The sequence below is a fragment of the Suncus etruscus genome, chromosome 15 (genome assembly GCF_024139225.1).
Source record: "Suncus etruscus isolate mSunEtr1 chromosome 15, mSunEtr1.pri.cur, whole genome shotgun sequence".
NCBI classification, from domain to species: Eukaryota; Metazoa; Chordata; class Mammalia; order Eulipotyphla; family Soricidae; genus Suncus; species Suncus etruscus.
This window is the reverse complement of record NC_064862.1, coordinates 86615133-86633246: the sequence shown is the minus strand read 5'-3', so window position 1 is coordinate 86633246 and position 18114 is coordinate 86615133. Positions and strand designations below refer to the sequence as shown.

The 18114-nt window shown below is 49.9% G+C and overlaps 1 protein-coding gene across 1 annotated transcript in view; it reads left to right on the top strand.

Annotated features, from left to right (window-relative positions):
- Window positions 1-1238: 1238 nt before the first annotated feature.
- NDUFA7 (NADH:ubiquinone oxidoreductase subunit A7) overlaps window positions 1239-18114 on the top strand; it is a 32837-nt gene continuing 15961 nt past the window's right edge. The window contains exon 1 of the mRNA XM_049789477.1: window positions 1239-1246. The gene's annotated coding sequence lies outside the window, so the exon portion shown is untranslated. The remainder of the gene's footprint in view (window positions 1247-18114) is intronic.

Below are 18114 nucleotides of genomic sequence, written 5' to 3'. Positions count from 1 at the left end.
GAAAGACGACAACATTGGAGAAGTCCTAACTTCCATCTCAAACTTCCCATCCTCAGGATTTGAATGGAGGAGTAGCGCCCTCTGTTGGCCGAACCGAGCGCTTATTTTTAATTAGGTCCCAACTTCTGGCTCTTGCGCGCCTCCTGGCGGCCCTTCCCCAGGATGGACGGGGCACCTGAGTTTTTTCATACTGGTTGTTTTCTGTTTTTTTTTTTTTTTTTTTGTTTTTGTTTGTGGCCCACACCTAAGGATACTCAGAGCTTACTCTTGGCTCTTCGTTCAAGGATCGTTCCAAAGGCACCAGGAAATGATCCTGAGTCAGCCAGGAGTAACCAGGATTACTTGTTGATGCTTGGGAGATCATATGGGATGCTTGGGATCAAACCCAGGTGAGCCAAGTGCCCTTCCTGTTTAACAGTTCTCTGGCCCTTTCACAAATGCCAGGCACTGAGGCATTTTCCGGCCTGCACTGGCAGTGAGGAAGTTGTAATGGTGCAGAGATACCCTGGATGAGAGGTATATAAGGGAAATAAAAAACAAACACAGGTAGTAGAAATGGAATAATATGACTTTATTTGAACCTCACTAGAAAGTAATATGAGGGGAGGCAAGAGAGAGATGAGAGAAAAAGAGAGATGTGTATGTGTGAGAGAAGAAGAGAAGAAGAAGAAGAAAAAGAAGAAGAAGAAGAAGAAGAAGAAGAAGAAGAAGAGGAGGAGGAGGAGGAGGAGGAGGAGGAGGAAGAGGAAGAAGAAGAAGAAGAAATAGTATAGCAGATAGGGCATTTGCTTTGCATGCAGATAACCTGGATTCAATTCCTGGCATCCCAAATGGTCCCCCGGGCCCAGTGATCCATAGGTTAAAGCCAGGAATAAGCCCTGAGCATGGCTGGTATGTCCCCAAAACAAACAAACAAAAATAATTGAGTAGACAAGGCGGAGAGATAGCATGGAAGTAGGGCGTTTGCCTTCCATGCAGAAGGACAGTGGTTCGAATCCCAGCATCCCATGTGGTCCCCCGAGCCTGCCAGGAATGATTTCTGAGCGTAGAGCCAGGAGTAGCCCCTGAGTGCTGCCGGGTGTGACCCCAAAACAAAAAAACCAACAACAACAAACAAAAAAAAAACCCATAAGTAGAATGCTGTGGATTTAGTTGGTGTAGCAGGTCAGCCCCTGAAGAGGTTGACTGATGGTGGGATGGAGAATGAGGCCCTTTTCTTCCAGCTCGAGCACGCATCTGCCACCCTGTCTAGCCCACGGTTCTGAGGTGAAACAGCGGGTAAACAGCTCGCAGACGATCAGGCTCGTGGAAATATTTGCTTTATTCGGATGGACAAAACTGAAGTCCAAAGACTCAGATTCAGTTCCAGCCAGCCAAAAGCCTCCGGCCTTCCACAGACTCCTGTTTTTATACTCCAGAATCAGGTCCCACCCAATGGTGGGATCAGATACCAACCAATGGTGAAAGCAGAATCAGGTCCTACCCTAGGGTGGGGGCAGAATGCCAGGTCACACCCTAGGGTAGGGCACAATCACCTAATCAGTTTAGGGTGAGCAACATAGTAATCCCCCAAAATATTTACATACACAACAAGTTGGAATATGGTATATGGAGAAAATAAGCAGATTGGGGCCCCAAAGAGGCTTGGGATGTTTAACATGGAGTCAACCCTCGTCTGAGCCCCAGCACTGAACCCTGATTACCATTAGGTGCAGCCCTTATATCCCTAGTACTGCTGGGCGCAGCGCCATCCTAGTTCCAAAGGAAAAGAAAATGGGTAAAACATATAACCAAGTATGAACCTTTTTTGGGGTGGTGGGACAATACCCAGCAGTGTTCATGCTGACTCCTGGTGGGCTTGGGAGACCATGTGGAATGCCAAGGATCAAAACCAGTTTTTGTCAGGTATAAGGTAAACACCCTTCCTCCTGTCCTATCTCTCAGGCCCCCCAAAAAACATAAAATTTTATTTATTTTTTGTTTGTCTTGTTTGGGGGCCTCACTCAGCGGTGCTCAAGGGTTACTCCTGGCTTTGCGCTCAGACATCGCTCCTGGCATGCTCGGGGGACCATCTAGGATACAGGGAATCAAACCAGGTTCGTCCTGGGTTGGTAGTGTGCAAGGCAAACGCCCTATCCCTGTGCTATCTCGCTGACCCCAAAGCATAAAATTTTAGATGATAAAATCGATGGGAATGGGTCATGGGTAGGGATGTAGGATTGGGATTAAGGCACTTGCCTTCCACTCTAGTTTATTCTGGTTCAATTTCTCCATTCAACTCCAGGAGAAAAAGGACACACACAGACACAGATAAACAGACAGATGCACACACCCTCCGAAGCTTTAGCTATGTGAGCATTTTAACTAGAAGTTGTTTTGCAGATGGGCCAGAGCAATAGCACAGTGGTAGGGCATTTGCCTTGCACGCGGCCAAAACAGGACGGACTCAGGTTCAATTTCCGGCATCCCATTTGGTCCCCCAAGCCTGTCAGGAGCAATTTCTAAGTGCAGAGCCAGAAGTAACCCTTGAATGCCGCTCAGCATGACCCAAATCCCTCCCCCCAAAAAAATTACTCTGCAGAACTGGGCACGGTATGGTTGTCATAGCAAGGATCTACCACGAGGTGACAGCAGCATACACTCGTTTCCCACCTAGTCCCAAGACCCATGGGCTGACAAAACTCAAACTCGCTGCTTCTGTCACCAGAATTCAAGGCTCGTTATCAGAAGAGTCAGTGTGTTTGTTTTTGTTTTTTGTTTTTTTTGGGCCACCCCCAGTGCCGCTCAGGGGTTACTCCTAGCTATGCGCTCAGAAATCGCTCTTGGCTTTGGGGACTGTATGGGACGCCGGGGGGATCGAACCATGGTCCATTCTAGGTCAGCGAATGCCAGGCAGACTTTCTGCCGCTTGCGCCATCGCTCCAGCCCCCATTTTTTAAGGGACACACCCTGCTGTGATTAGGGATGATTCCTGGCTCTGCACTCAGAAATCACTCCTGGTGCTCCTGGGAACCTAATGGATGCCAGGGATCGAACCCGGGTTGGCCACATGCAAGGCAAGTTCTCTCCCCACTTGTGCTATTTCGTGCTTCTGCTTCCAGATGTTTTCACTTTCTCCTGACTGGGCTGGGGAGGGCTCAGAGATCTGAATGGAGTTTTCTCACATGAGATACCCAGCACTGCATGGTTTCCCTAGCTCACCCACCCAAAAAAGGGGGACCTAGATCCAGCATGGTGTTGGTTGCAAATCATTCCAACTTAAAGTGGATAGTGATTTGAATGATGGGGGTGGATTGATGTAAAAAAACGTTTCAGAATGTTCTCAGGAATCTGGGAAAAGAGGGTGGAGAAACTAGCTCAAGGACAAAAGGTTATTCTTGTTGTTGATATTTTATAGGGGGGGACACTCGGTGCTCTGAACTGATTCCTGGTTCTGTGCTCAGTGGTCACTCCCTGGTGGAAATTTGGGGACCCTATCATTATTGGGGATTGGGCCTGGGTTGACCCTGTGCAAGTCAAGTGCCCTTCCTGCTGTACTATGACTTCAGCCCAGAAAGGTAAGTTTTCTTTTTGGTGGGGCCAAACCCGGCGATGCTCAGGGGTTATTCCCTGTCTCTTCACTCAGGATTCACTCCTGGTGGGGGGGCATTGGAGGATGCTATGGGATCCTGGGGGTCGAACTCATTTGGCTGCATAAAAGGCAACTGCCCTCCTCTCTGTACTATGGGTTCAGCACCAGGAAGGGAAGGGTTTTTGTTTGTTTTTGTTTTTTTTTTGGGGGGGCACACCCGGTGATGGTCAGGGTGTACTCCTGGCTATGCGCTTAGAAATTGCTCCTGGCTTGGGGAACCATATGGGACTGCAGGGGATCGAACTGCAGTCTGTCCAGGTCAGCTCCATACAAGGCAAATGCCCTACCACTGCACCACCTCTCCACTTGGGAGTTTTTTGTTGTTGTTGTTGTTGTTTTTTTGGGGGGGTTGGGTCACACCTGGCAGCACTCAGGGGTTACTCCTGGCTCTGTGCTGAGAAGTTGCTCCTGGCAGGCTTGGGGGACCATATGGGTTGCTGGGATTCAAACCACCGTCCATCCTGGGTTTGGCTGCGTGCAAGGCAAACGTCCTACTGCTGTGCTATCTCTCAGGGAAAGGATGTTTGTTTGTTTTTTTTTGTTTTTTTCTTTTTTTGGTTTTTGGGTCATACCGGCAGTGCTCAGGGGTTACTCTGGCTTTATGCTCAGAAATCACTCCTGGCAGGCTCAGGGGACCATATGGGATAGTGGAATTTGAACAATGGACCTTCTGCATTCAAGGCAAACACCTTACCTCCACGCTCTCTCCGGCCCGGAAAGGAAGTTTTATGACTCTTCAAAGTACTCTATTCAGGTTCAGGGTTGGAGCAATCATACAAGGAGGAGGGCTTTTGCCTTGCACGCAGCTGATCCAGGTTCAATTTCCAGCATCCCATAGGGTCCCCCATATACTGCTAGGAGTGATTCCTGAGCACAGAGCCAGGAGTAACTTCTGAACATCACAGGGAGTAGCCCCCAAAGAAAGCTAAAAGGCCCTAACTCAGGGCTGTCAGCTCTGAAATCTTCAGCCTGGAGGTGTAGACAGAAAAGAGCAGGTTCAGCTTTGGGGGTGGCCCTCCACATTCCAGAAGGAGGTGGGGTGATGTGAGGAGATTGCCCAGGGACTCTTGAACTGGCTAAAGGTACTGGAAGTGGCTCACCAGAGCTTCCTGGGTGTTCTCGAGTCTCAGAAGCTGCTGGCTCGCTCCTTCCTTCCCTCTCTTCCTGCCTCTGGACTCTTCAATCAAGCCTCAGCAAGAATAGCAGGGAGGGCGCTGGCCTTGCACTCAGTTGACCCAGGTTTTTTGTTATTGTTGCTGCCGTTTTTGGTTTTGGGGCCACACCCGGTGACGCTGAGAAATTGTCCTTTGCTCGGGCAATGCCGAGGGGATCCAACCTTGATCCGTCCTAGGTTAGCGCATGCAAGGCAAACTCCCTACCGCCTGTGCCACTGCTCTGGCCCCAGACCCAGGTTTCATTCCTGGCACCCAATATGGTCCCCTGAGCCCCACCAGGCACGATCCCTGAACACAGAACCAGGAATAACCCCTGAATACCATAAATTGTGGCCCCCAACCAAAACCAACTAAGCAACCAATGTCATTAAAAATCCACATGCTGGGGCCGGGAAGGTGGAGCTAGAGGTAAAGTGTCTCCCTTGCAAGCGCTAGCCAAGGAAAGATAGCGACTGCGGTTCGATCCCCCAGCGTCCCATATGGTCCCCCCAAGCCAGGGGCGATTTCTGAGCGCTTAGCCAGGAGTAGCCCCTGAGCATCAAACGGGTGTGGCCAAAAAAAAAATCCACATGCTGGGCCAGAGTGGTGGCGCTAGAGGTAAGGCGTCTGCCTTGCAAGCACTAGCCTAGGATGGACCGCAGTTCGATTCCCCGGCATCCCATATGGTCCCCCAAGCCAGTAACAATTTCTGAGCGCATAGCCAGGAGTAACTCCTGAGCATCAACGGATGTGGAACCCCTCCCAAATAAGAATCCACACTCTAGGGGCTGAGTGATGGCACAGCAAGTGGGGCATTTGTTTTGCACGGAGCTGACCCAGATCTGATCCCCAACATTCCAGAGGATCCCCTGAGCACCACCAGGAGTGATCCCTGAAATTCCTCAACATTGCAGGGTGAAACTCCTTCCAAAAAGAAAATAGTAAAGAATCCACACAGAAATAAGGTAAACGCGTTAATCCCTGTGCTATCTCTCCTGCCCTGTTTTGTCTTTTTTGGGGGGAGGGTGGTAGGTTTCACTTGGTGGCGCTCATGGGTTACTCCTGTCTCTGTGCTCAGAAATCGCTCTTTGCAGGCTTGGGGGGATCATATGGCATGTTGGGTATAGAACCCAGACTGGCCGCATGCGAGGCAAATGCCCTCCTCACTGTGGTATTGCTCAGACAGCAATATTTTCTGATAGAAATGATCCACTTGTCACCCCACCAAAGAGAGGACAGAAGAAGAGGTATTTGGTAAGATACCCCAGGAGAGACAAAGAATCCACCGAGGTCAGGGTGCTTGCCTAGAACAAGGCAGACCTGGGTAAGATCCTCAGCAGCTCATAGGGTCCCCTGAGCACCTCTCAAATAGATCCTTGAGTACAAAGCCAGGAGTCAGCCCTGAGCACTGCTGAGTGTGCCCAAGAACAAAAATAGGGGCCAAAGCGATAGCACAGTGGGTAGGTCTTGCACACAGTCGACCAGGGTTCAATCCCAGCATCCTATCTGGTTCCCTGAACCTGCCAGGAGTTACTTCTGAGCGCAGAGCCAGGAGTAACCCCTGAATGCCACTGGGTGTGGCCCCCAAACAAACAAACAAAAACAAAACAAAACAAAAACAATAAAAAAGAAAATAAAACAAAAATTATCCACGAGCTTCCTGTAAGGACAGAAAAACATCTGGGTCCTATCAAAGGTCTCACTTACCCCTCATACCCCCATCTGCTTTGTTTGCCTTTGGGGTTTGAGGCCACCACTGGAGATACTTAGGGCTTATTCTGGTCTGGGACCCTATGGGGTGCTGGAAATCAAACTGGGATTGGCTGCCTTAATTTTGGTACTATCTATCCAGACCCCCCTACCCCACCCCACCTCCTCTCTGCCTGCTACACTAGCCCCCCATCTGCTGGCCTTGGAGACGACAGCAGACTGGGCTGGCGGAACCATTTCTGAGCTGCAGCTGTAGGAAACTGGGGGAACAAACAGTTTGAATTGTGCAATTGGGTGCGGAAGGAATATTTCCTCATGGGGAGTTCCTGAGAGGAAAAGACAACACGATTTTGGGTTGGCTCAGTTGTGGGAGATGTTGGGCCTGAGCGATAGCACAGTGGGTAGGGTGTTTGCTTGGCACTCGGCCTACCCAGGGTTTGATCCCCGGGATCCCATATGGTCCTCCAAGCACTGCCAGGAGTAAGTCCTGAACACTGCTGGGTGTGGCCCCAAAACAAAACAAACAAAGAAGGCTGGGTTCCATCCTCAGCACCTGAACTAGAGAAAGAAATACATTTAGGTTCTGCAAGATAGCAGAGGAATGAAGGCAATTGTCTTACTTGGATTCTCAGTACCCCAAATCACTCACCAGGAGTGATTCCTGAGCATAGAGCCAGGAGTCAGCCCTGAGCACTGCTGGGTTGGCCCCCCAAAAAATACAAAACAGAAAACAGGGGGCCGGGCGGTGGCGCTAGAGGTAAGGTGCCTGCCTTGCCTGCGCTAGCCTAGGACGGACAGCCGGACAGCGGTTCGATCCCCCGGCGTCCCATATGGTCCCCCAAGCCAGGAGCGACTTCTGAGCGCATAGCCAGGAGTAACCCCTGAGTGTTACCGGGTGTGGCCCAAAAACCAAAAAAAAAAAAAAAAGAAAAAGAAAACAATAACCCAGGAAGGGAAAGGACAGAGCGAGAGCACAGATTGGGGGGGGGGGGTACTTAGCTTGCACATGACTGACCTGGGTTCCATTCCCGGCCCAGCAAGGAGTGACTCCTGAGCACCACCAGGTGTGGCCTCAAAACCAAAATAATAATAGTAACCCTTTGATTTTGTGTTTTGTACTGGTGGGTGCCTGAGACTACTCCTGGCTTAGTGCTCAGAAAACTGATTATTACAAGGGATTGAATAACCTGGGGCTTTAGCAATCAAAGCCATGTTCTAGCCCAGAGAGGAGTTTACTGACTCTCACTTGCCCCCTTTTCCTCCAATTTGGTAATTACTTGCCTTCCTTCCTTCCTTCCTTCCTTCCTTCCTTCCTTCCTTCCTTCCTTCCTTCCTTCCTTCCTTCCTTCCTTCCTTCCTTCCTTCCTTCCTTCCTTCCTTCTTTCTTTCTTTCTTTCTTTCTTTCTTTCTTTCTTTCTTTCTTTCTTTCTTTCTTTCTTTCTTTCTTTCTTTCTCTTTCTTTTTTCTTTCTCTCTCTCCCTCCCTCCTTCCCTTCCTTCCTTCCTTCCTTCCTTCCTTCCTTCCTTCCTTCCTTCCTTCCTTCCTTCCTTCCTTCCTTCCTTCCTTCCTTCCTTCCTTCCTTCCTTCCTTCCTTCCTTCCCTCCCTCCCTCCCTCCCTCCCTCCCTCCCTCCCTCCCTCTCTCTCTCTCTCTCTCTCTCTCTCTCTCTCTCTCTCTCTCTCTTTCTTTCTTTCTTTCTTTCTTTCTTTCTTTCTTTCTTTCTTTCTATTGTTGTTGTTGTTTTGTTTGGGGGCCACACCCGACGTCCCTCTAGGGTTACTCCTGGCTCTGCATTTAGAAATCGGTCATAGGGGGGCCAGCGAGGTAAGGTGTCTGTCTGCCTTGCTAGCCAAGGAAGGACCGCGGTTCGGGCAATTTCTGAGCGCTTAGCCAGGAATAACCCACTGGAGGTAGGGTTTTGCTTTGCATGCCGAAGGACAGTGGTTCAATCCCAGCATCCCATATGGTCCCCTGAGCCTGCCAGGAGCAATTTCTGAGCGTAGAGCCAGGAGTGACCCCTGAGGGTTGCCTGGTATGACCCTAAAACCTATATATATAATATCGTTCCTAAAAGAAAAAAAAAAGAAGAAAAAAGAAATTGCTCCTGGCAGGTTCTGGGGACTATCTGGGATGCCTGGGAACCATCCTTGGTCAGCCACTTTCTTTTTTTTTTTCTTTTGGTTTTTGGGCCACACCCGGCAGTGCTCAGAGGTTACTCCTGGCTGTCTGCTCAGAAATAGCTCCTGGCAGGCACGGGGGACCATATGGGACACCGGGATTCGAACCAACCACCTTTGGTCCTGGATCAGCTGCTTGCAAGGCAAACGCCGCTGTGCTATCTCTTCGAGCCCTGTCAGCCACTTTCAAGGCAAACACCCTACGGCTGTGCTACCACTCTGGCCCAATTCTTTCTTGCTTTTATTTATTTTTCTTTTGGTTGTTTTCTTTTGTTTTGGGGACATACTCCTGTTAGTGCTCAACTTCAGGAACCTTCACTTATGGACACACAATGAGGCACCGGCCCCATCCAGCTAACATATTTTTCCCAGGCCTAGGCTGAAATTTTCTAGAATTTTAAAACTTTCCTTTTTTTGGTGGGGGGGGGGACACACCCGGTGATGCTCAGGGGTTATTCATGGCTATATGCTCGGAAATCGCTCTTGTCTTGGGGGACCATATGGGACACTGAGGATCTAACCGAGGTCTGTCCTTGGTCAGCGCATGAAAGGCAAGCACCCTACTGCTGTGCTACCATTCTGGCCCCTCAAACTTTCTTTTATTTCTTTTCTAATTTATTTATTTATTTATTTTGTTTGTTTGTTTGGCTCGGGGATCATATGCGATGCTGGGAATTGAACCACTGTCTGTTGTCCTGCGTTGGCCACATACAAGGCAAACGCCCAACCACTGTGCTATAGCTCTCGTCCCTTCTTTTCTTTTTTTTTTTTTTGTTTTTTTTTTTTTGTTTTTTTTTTTGTGTGTTTGGGCCACACCCGGTAACGCTCAGGGGTTACTCCTGGCTATGTGCTCAGAAGTTGCTCCTGGCTTGGGGGACCATATGGGACACCGGGGGATCGAACCGTGGTCCATCCAAGGCTAGCACAGGCAAGGCAGGCACCTTACCTTTAGCGCCACCGCCCGGCCCCCCGTCCCTTCTTTTCTAATTTAAATTCTTTTCTGCTGAAGCCACACCTGGTGGTGCTCAGGGCTTACTCCTGGCTCTGTGCTCAACAACACTCCTGGCAGGCTCAGGGAACCTATGTGATGCCGAGAATCGAACCCAGGCTGACTATGTGCAAGGCAATGCCTTTTCCATTGTGTTATCGTTCCAGACCCTATTTATTTATTTATTTATTTAGTCACACCGGCAGTTCTCAGGGGTTACCTTTGGCTCTGCACTCAGAAATTGCTTCTAGTAGGCTCGGGGGATGATATGGGATGCCTGGGATAGAAGGTCTGTCCTGGGTTGGCTGCGTGCAAGGCAAATGCCCTTCCACTGTGCTATCTCTCTGGACCCCTACTTATTTTATTTTTATTTTTATTTATTTATTTTTTTGGTTTTTGGGTCATACCCGGGATGCTCAAGGGTCATTCCTGGCTCTGCACTCAGAAGTCACTCCTGGCAGGCTCAGAGGACTATATGGAATGCCGGGATTCGAACCACTGTTCAACCTGTGTTGGCTGCATGTAAGGCAAACGCCTTACCGCTCTGCTATGGCTCCGGCCCCTACTTATTTATTTATTTATTTATTTATTTGGTTTTTGGGCCACACCCGGCATTGCTCAGGGGTTACTCCTGGCTGTCTGCTCAGAAATAGCTCTTGGCAGGCACGGGCGACCATATGGGACACCGGGATTCAAACCAATCACCTTTGGTCCTGGATCGGCTACTTGCAAGGCAAACGCCGCTGTGCTATCTCTCTGGGCCCCGTACTTATTTATTTATTTATTTTTTGTTTTTGTTTTTGGGCCACACCCGGCTGTGCTATCTCTCCAGGCCCACTTATTTATTTATTTATTTATTTATTTATTTATTTATTTATTTATTTATTTTTGGTTTTTGGGCCACACCCGGTGGTGCTCAGGGGTTACTCCTGGCTGTCTGCTCAGAAATAGCTCTTGGCAGGCACAGGGGACCATATGGGACACCGGGATTCGAACCAACCACCTTTGGTCCTGGATCGGCTGCTTGCAGGGCAAACACCGCTGTGCTATCTCTCCGGGCCCACTTATTTATTTTTTAAAGGGGAGCATTTGACCTACACCTATTGCAGTTCAGGGATCATTCCTGACTGTGTGCTCAAGGATCACTCCTGGTGGTATCCGGGGGACCCTCTGGGGTGCTGGAGACTGAACTCTTCCTGCATGCAAGGCCAGCACTTGACCCCTGTCCTGTTTCTTCACCTTCCTGTGGTAACTTTTTGGTGAGTTGTGACTCATTCTAGGGGGCTCATCAGGGATTGGAGTGATTCCAGGCTTGGTGCTCAGGGAACCAGGGGGTGCTGGGAACTGAACACACACATAAGGCTCTGCCTCAGGCCTTTGAAGCAACTCCCCATCACAGAAGTCGGTTCTCCAATTGCCCAGAGGAAATAGTTGGGGTGAATCTGATAGGAAAGTTGCATAGAGACATCCAAGCTCCGAGAGTAGGGACAGGAATAAAGAAGACTCAGCTGGTACCAACCAGAGCCCAGAAAATACCCAGCACACCAGTGAGGGGCAGAAAAAGTGTTTAAAATACTACTTACTGATCTAATGGGATGGCTGTTGGAACATTGAATGCCTGATGACTGCATTAGGAACAGGTTTTTGGGTCACACCCGGCAGTGCTCAGGGATTACTCCTGGCTCCATGCTCAGAAATTGCTCCTGGCAGGCACGGGGGACCATACGGGATGCCAGGATTCAAGCTGATGACCTTCTGCATGAAAGGCAAACACCTTACCTCCATGCTATCTCTCTAGCTCCAATAATAATAATATTTAAAAAGGATTCCTGGGTCGGAGCTATAGCACACCAGTAGGGTGTTTGCCCAGCACGTAGCCAACCCAGGACAGACCTGATTTGATTCTGGCATCCCATATGGTCCCCAAGCCTGCCAGGAGTGACTTCTGAGTGCAGAGCTAGGAGTAACCCCTGAGCACTGCTGGGTGTGGCCCAAAACAAAACAAAAAATAAAATAAAAAGGATTCCTGTGAGCAGAATAATAAACACAGTGGGGACAGCATTTGCCTTGCATGCAACCGACCAGGGTTTGATAACTGGCCTCCCATCAGATCCCCCAAGCACTACCAGGAGTGATCCCTGAGAGCCAGGAGTCACTCCTGATCACTGCAGGGTGTGGTACCCAAAATAATCCCCCCCCAAAAAAACCTAACCAAGACAAAACAAAACCCCAACAAAAGAGGCTGCAGTGATAGCACAGTAGGTAGAGCTTTTGCCTTGCATGAAACTGACCTGGGTTCGATCCCTGGCATCCCATATGGTCCCCTGAGCCTGCCAGGAGGGATTCCAAGAATAAGCCCTGAGTGCCACTAAGTGTGGCCCAAAAACAAACAAACAAACAAAGCACCAAGAGTCCTGCTTGGGGAATGATTTTGCAGGGTGAAGGGGCAGCAGTAATTGAGTCAGATTCCCTGGAAAGGCTTTGGTGTTGCTGAGAACAAGCCAGATGTGGGGTGATTCTTCTCACAGCTGGATTTCTTCGACTCACACACTGACATGAAGCCGGATAATTCCTGGGTGCTGGGGCCTGATCTGTGAATCACTGTGTGCTTAAAACAGCCCATGACCCCAGCATGAGTTCAACTCCCTCAAGAAATAATTAAAAAAAAATGGGGCCGGAGAGATAGCACAGCCGACCCAGGACCTAAGGTGGATGGTTCGAATCCCGGCAACTCATATGGTCCCCCGTGCCTGCTAGGAGCTATTTCTGAGCAGACAGCCAGGAGTAACCCCTGAGAGCTGCTGGGTGTGGACCCCCAAAAAACCAAACAAATAAAAAAAAGAAAAAAAACACCATAGGGACTGGCAGAAGAGATAGCACAGCGGGGAAGTTGCTTGTCTTGCATACAGCTAACCCAGATTCATTCCTTGGCATCCCATAGAGTCCCCTGAGCATCACCAGGAGTGAACCTGAGCGAAGAGTTGGGAGTCAGCCCTGAACATTGTTGGATGTGACCCCTAAAAACAATATACAGGGGCCAGAGAGATAGCACAGCGGTAGGACATTTGCCTTGCATGCAGACAACCCAGAATAAACCTGGATTCGATTCCCGGCATCTCATATGGTCCCCAAGCCTACCAGGAGCAATTTCTGAGCACAGAGCCAGGAGTAATCCTTGAGTGCTGCCGGGTATGACCCCCATAAAAAAACAATACGTACATTGTTATACAATATATATTAATTACATATTTGATTAACCATATATATGCATTGGGGCTGGAGAGATAGTTCAAAGGTCTGGAGTACAATTCTTATTTGAGGGAGTACCGAGGCCATATCCAGTACTGCATGGTCCCCTGAGTGCTGCTGGGGAATGATCCCTAAGCACAATCGCATGGATCCCCAACATTTTCAGTGTGACCCTAAAAGCAACCAAACAAAACAAGAATCATTTCATGGCTGGAGATGGGGTTCAGGGGTTAAGTACATGTCTTATATGAGGCGACCTGAGTCTGATTCCTGCACCTCCAAAAAAGAGAAAAGAATGGCTGGAGAGATAGGATTTTGCACCCCAGTGGAGCAGGGTTCCATCATCCTGCATCCTATGGTTCTTGGAACCCAGCAGGAGTGATTCCTGAGTGTAAAGTCACGAGTAAGTCCTGAGCACCACTGAGTGTGGCTAAAAAAGCAGAAGAGGGGGGAGAAAAGTGAGGAGAAAGAGTGAATCAGAGAGAGAGGGAGAGGAGAGGGAGAGAGAGAGAGAGAGAGAGAGAGAGAGAGAGAGAGAGAGAGAGAGAGAGAGAGAGAGAGAGAGAGAGAGAGAGAGAGAGAGAGAGAGAGAATATCCAGGGGGAAAAGGCATTTGCCTTCCATGACCTTCCTTGATGCCAAGCCTGGTTTGATCCCTGGCACCTCATCAGGAGCAAAGAACCAGGAGTCAGCTCTGAGCACTGCTGGTTTGTGTCAAAATAAACAACACAAACTTGGGGCCAACACAAAAAGAAAGTTTAAGACTTTGGATACTGGAGCCCTGGCTACCACACCTGGTCCCCCCAGCACCATCCCAAGTAACTTCAAAACACAAAACTGGGAGAGAAATATCAGGTGTGACTCCAAACGGAACATCCAATGTTCTCCGATTATTTTTGCTTGTTTTATGGTGGGTGGGGGTTATTTGGCAGCGTTGAAGGACAGCTCTTTTGATATTTATTTTTATTTCAACAAACCTATATATAGTTCCTCCTGAGTGCTAGAAGACTGGATCCAGGAGGGACAACTTAGAATCCATTTCCTGCCCTAATGTTCATTTATTTATTTTCTTTCTTTCTTTCTTTTCTTTCTTTTCTTTCTTTCTTTCTTTCTTTCTTTCTTTCTTTCTTTCTTTCTTTCTTTCTTTCTTTCTTTCTTTCTTTCTTTCTTTCTTTCTTTCTTTCTTTCTTTCTTTCTTTCTTTCTTTCTTTCTTTCTTTCTTTCTTTCTTTCTCTCTCTCTTTCTCTCTCTCTTTCTTTCTTTCTACATATGGGAAAAAAGGAAAATAAGAAAGAAGTAATATAATATTTGGGGGTGGTACATACTCAGGGATCCTGGCTCTATGCTTAGGGATCACTCCTGGCTCAGGCGACCCTATAGGATGATAGGGATCAAACTCAGGTCTGCCACATGCAAGGCAAATGTTGGGCCCCTAGAGAATCTTTATAATTGTTCCTGTTTGTTTTGTTTTGTGGCCACACCCAGCGATACTTGGGGGTTATCTGAGCTCTGTGTTCAGGATTCACTTCTGGCAGTGCTCAGAGGATCCTATGGGATGCCGAGGATCAAACCCGGGGTAGACACGTGCAAGGCAAACGCCCTTCCAGTTGTCCTATCGCAAGAATCTTTCGATGTTAGATAGTGGAAAATGACTATTTTAGATAGTGGAAATGTCAGGTTGAAAGAAAAACAGACAACATTCCATCTTCTGGTTGGGTTTTATTTTTGAGCCACACCCTGCGGTGCTCAGGGGCTACTCCTGGCTCTGCACTCAGGCATCACTCCTGGCAAGTTCAGGGGAATCATATGGGGTGCCAGGGATGGAACCCAAGGCAGCCAGCCACCTGCAAGGCAAGTACCCTCTCCTCTGTGTTATTTGCTCCAGTCCCAATCTGGGGGGGGGGGGTTCATTTTTTTTTAATCTGGGGGTTCTTGTAGCTCATCCAGTCAGCTCTAAGGCACCTGAGACCCCCTGAGGATCCAATTGAAGCCTGTTAAACACCCCCAAAAAAGCGCAAGGTCTCTGGCCTGGGACACGCCTCTCCGCCTATGCCAGTACTCCAAGTCCAGCCTCCTGGAGCCCGCCCCTTGCTCTATCCCCGCCCCCTCGCCTTCACCATTGGCCCGTTCTGGAATTCCCGGAGTTTGATTGGCTGACCGAGCCGTCAGTTAGGCACCAGGCCTTGATAACCCGTCCCGGCGCCTCGAGGGGGCGGGCGCAGGCGAGGGCCTGGACTGCAGGTAAAGCGGCAGTTTGCGGGGGGGGGGGGGGGATCCTCGGTCTTGGGGTTCTGACGGGCGGCTCTAGGTGGGTGGGGGGACACAGCGAGACGGGGGCGCTACTCTGCTTGTCTTGGGCTTGGAGAGCTGCCATGAGACAGGGAGGGCGCCGGGTTCCCCTCCACCACCTGTCTCCCCGAATCCCCATCGGATCTGGGGAGCCTGGGGTTCTGCAAGTTGGGGACCTCGGGCTCCCTCTGCACCCCATCTTTGCAGCTTGCATCGGGGGTGAGGGCTGGAGGTATTGGGGTAGTACCTAGACTTTGACAACATTTCCCCCAACTTTGGTCCTCTTGGACACATTGGGGGGGATCTGGGTGGAAGCCCCTCTTTTGCAGGGAATCTGGCTGTTTTGTGCTACGGAAACAGTGTCGGGGGGAGCCTGGGGGAGTCCCCCAAAGACAATGGCCCCGGGATGGAACAGCCGGGTGGAGTTTCCTGCAGGAAACTGGCTTGATTTATTTATTTTTTTTAAGTGTTTATGGTGGGATAGGAGTGAAACGTGTAGCAGGACGGAAGGATTTGGGGGCGTCCTCCTGCTTTCCCCTTCCACCCGAAGGCTCTGTAGGGTGCTCCCCAACCTTCAGGGGGGTTGTCACTCCCTACAGCGCCCCATGCACTCGTCACCCCTAATAGCTGACTTGCTGGAGCTTCAGCTCCTGGAAATAGTCGCTGGGGCGGCCATGGGGGCGTGTGGCTGACGGTCTAATGAGGGGTCCCCGGCGACAGCGCAGCGGAGACGAGGCCTGACAGCCCCGGCGGGGAGAGGAGAAGAGGGGGGCCCTGCGGTACACCCCACCCTTGGGAGGCTGTTGGGGGACCGGCTGCACCCAGCGAGTCTTCATCAGAAACACCCAGGACGGGCGTGGGGCACAGGCTGAAGGAGTTTCCGATCAGGTCAGCAGGTTTATTTATTCCTCTTTGGTATTATTATGATTTATTTGGGGTGTTTTTTTTTGGGGGGGGGGCGCACCCAGCGGGGCTTGGGGAATCTTCCTGGAGCGGTGCTAGGCAGCGACTCCTGGTGGTAGGGCCTTTTGACTTTGATCGGCTAGGGCCCCCCCCCCCCCCCCCGATCCTGGACAGGCAGACGGTGGTTCAAATTCCGACAACCCATATGGTCCCCCGAGCCTGCCAGGAGCGATTTCTGAGCGCAGAGCCAGGAGGAACCCCTGAGCGCCCCCCAAACAAACAAACAAACAAACAAACAAAAACAAAAAGGCCGTTAGGCTTCCAGAGCTAGGAGGACATGCTGGCCAAGTCACCCCAAGGGTCCCTCCTGTCTTGTCTCTGCTGTGTCACTTGGGCCACATGTCTATTGCAATGTATTTCTGTGTCTCCCTTTGTACCATAGGACTTTGATTTATTTTACTTTCTTAGCCCCCCCCTTTTATTTTTGCACCGCTGAGGATTCAACTTATGGCGTTTCCATCAGCAACGCACAAGTGTGTATCCTTTAAGTCACTTCCCAGGGGTCAGAGGATAGTACAGGGCTTAAGGACTTTGCTTTACATGCGTCTAACCAAGATTTGCTTCCTGGCACCCATCATCTAAGTCCCCTGAGCACTTCTCAGGAATGATCCCTGAGCACAGAGCCAGGAGTAATCCCTGAACACTGTTGGGTATAGCCCCCAAACAAAGAATATGTTGCTGTTGTATTTTTTGGGGGGGTTCCACACCTAGCAATGATCAGGGGTTACTCCTGGCTCTGCACTCAGGAATTAACTCATGATGGTGTTTGGGGGACCATATGGGATGCCAGGATTCGAACCACCGTCTGTCCTGGGTCAGCTGTGTGCAAGGCAAGCGCTCTCCCCACTTGGCTGGTGCATGCTGCCTAGTCCAAAAGAAGTAACTATTCTTAGTAGTTCCTTTTGTTGGGGTGGGGGGAACCCAGCTTCTGCACATTCTTCCTGCTGCTGCCTTCCAGCTCGCTCACATCTGGTGCTTACATTCCCTGGCCTTCACTAGGGTATGAGCAGTTACCCACAGCTGTGACATCCAGCCCTCTGGAAGTGAGGGGGGCCTGAATCCCTAGCCCCATCCCAGGTCCACGCCCCCCTCCCCTCCTCTCCAGGCCATTTCCTGCAAACAAGGCTGGAGAGGTACTGGCAGTTCCAAGACCTACACCCTTTGCAGCCCTACAGCTGGTGCAAGAGGAAAGGAAACACCTGCTTTGGGTGGATCAGGGCACTCCAGGGCCTGCCAGCCTAGAGGGGTGGTGGTGGTGGTGGACGGTGTCAGGGACAGGGCAGGACAGAAGTGGGGAACAGGGTAGTGCTCAGGCATGCAGAGACACAAATTTGGGGTCCCATGAGGCAGCTCAGAGGCTTTGCTATGGGAACCCCTGGTTCCTCTAAGCCAGGGGTCCTCAAACTTTTTAAACAGGGGGCCAGTTCACTGTCCCTCAGACCATTGGAGGGTCTGACTCTAGTAAAAGCAAAACTTATGAACGAATTCTTATGCACACTGCATATTTCTTATTTTGCAATGAAGAAACAAAACAGACACAAATACAATATGTGGCCCGTGGGCCATAGTTTGAGCACTGCCTGGATTTTCCCCTTTATTTATTTACTTATTTATTTATTGTTTTTTTTTTGGGGGGGTTTACATCCAGTGGTTTTCAGGGATTATGCCTGGCTCTGCACTCAGAAATCACTCCTGGCAGGCTTGGGGGATTGAACCCAGGTTGGCTGCATGCAAGGCAAATGCCCTACCTGCTGTGCTATCTCTCTAGCTCTGTTTTTTTTTTTTTTTAAAGTGAAGCAAAAGAATTTTTGAGGGGGGTGGGGACTTCATATCTGCTGATGCTAAGCCGCCACACTCAGAAATTACTCCTGTCAGTGCTCAGGGGACTCTCTGGGGTCCCGGGGATTGAACCTTGGTTGGTCTTGTGCAATGTAAGTGATAGTACTGCCTAGAG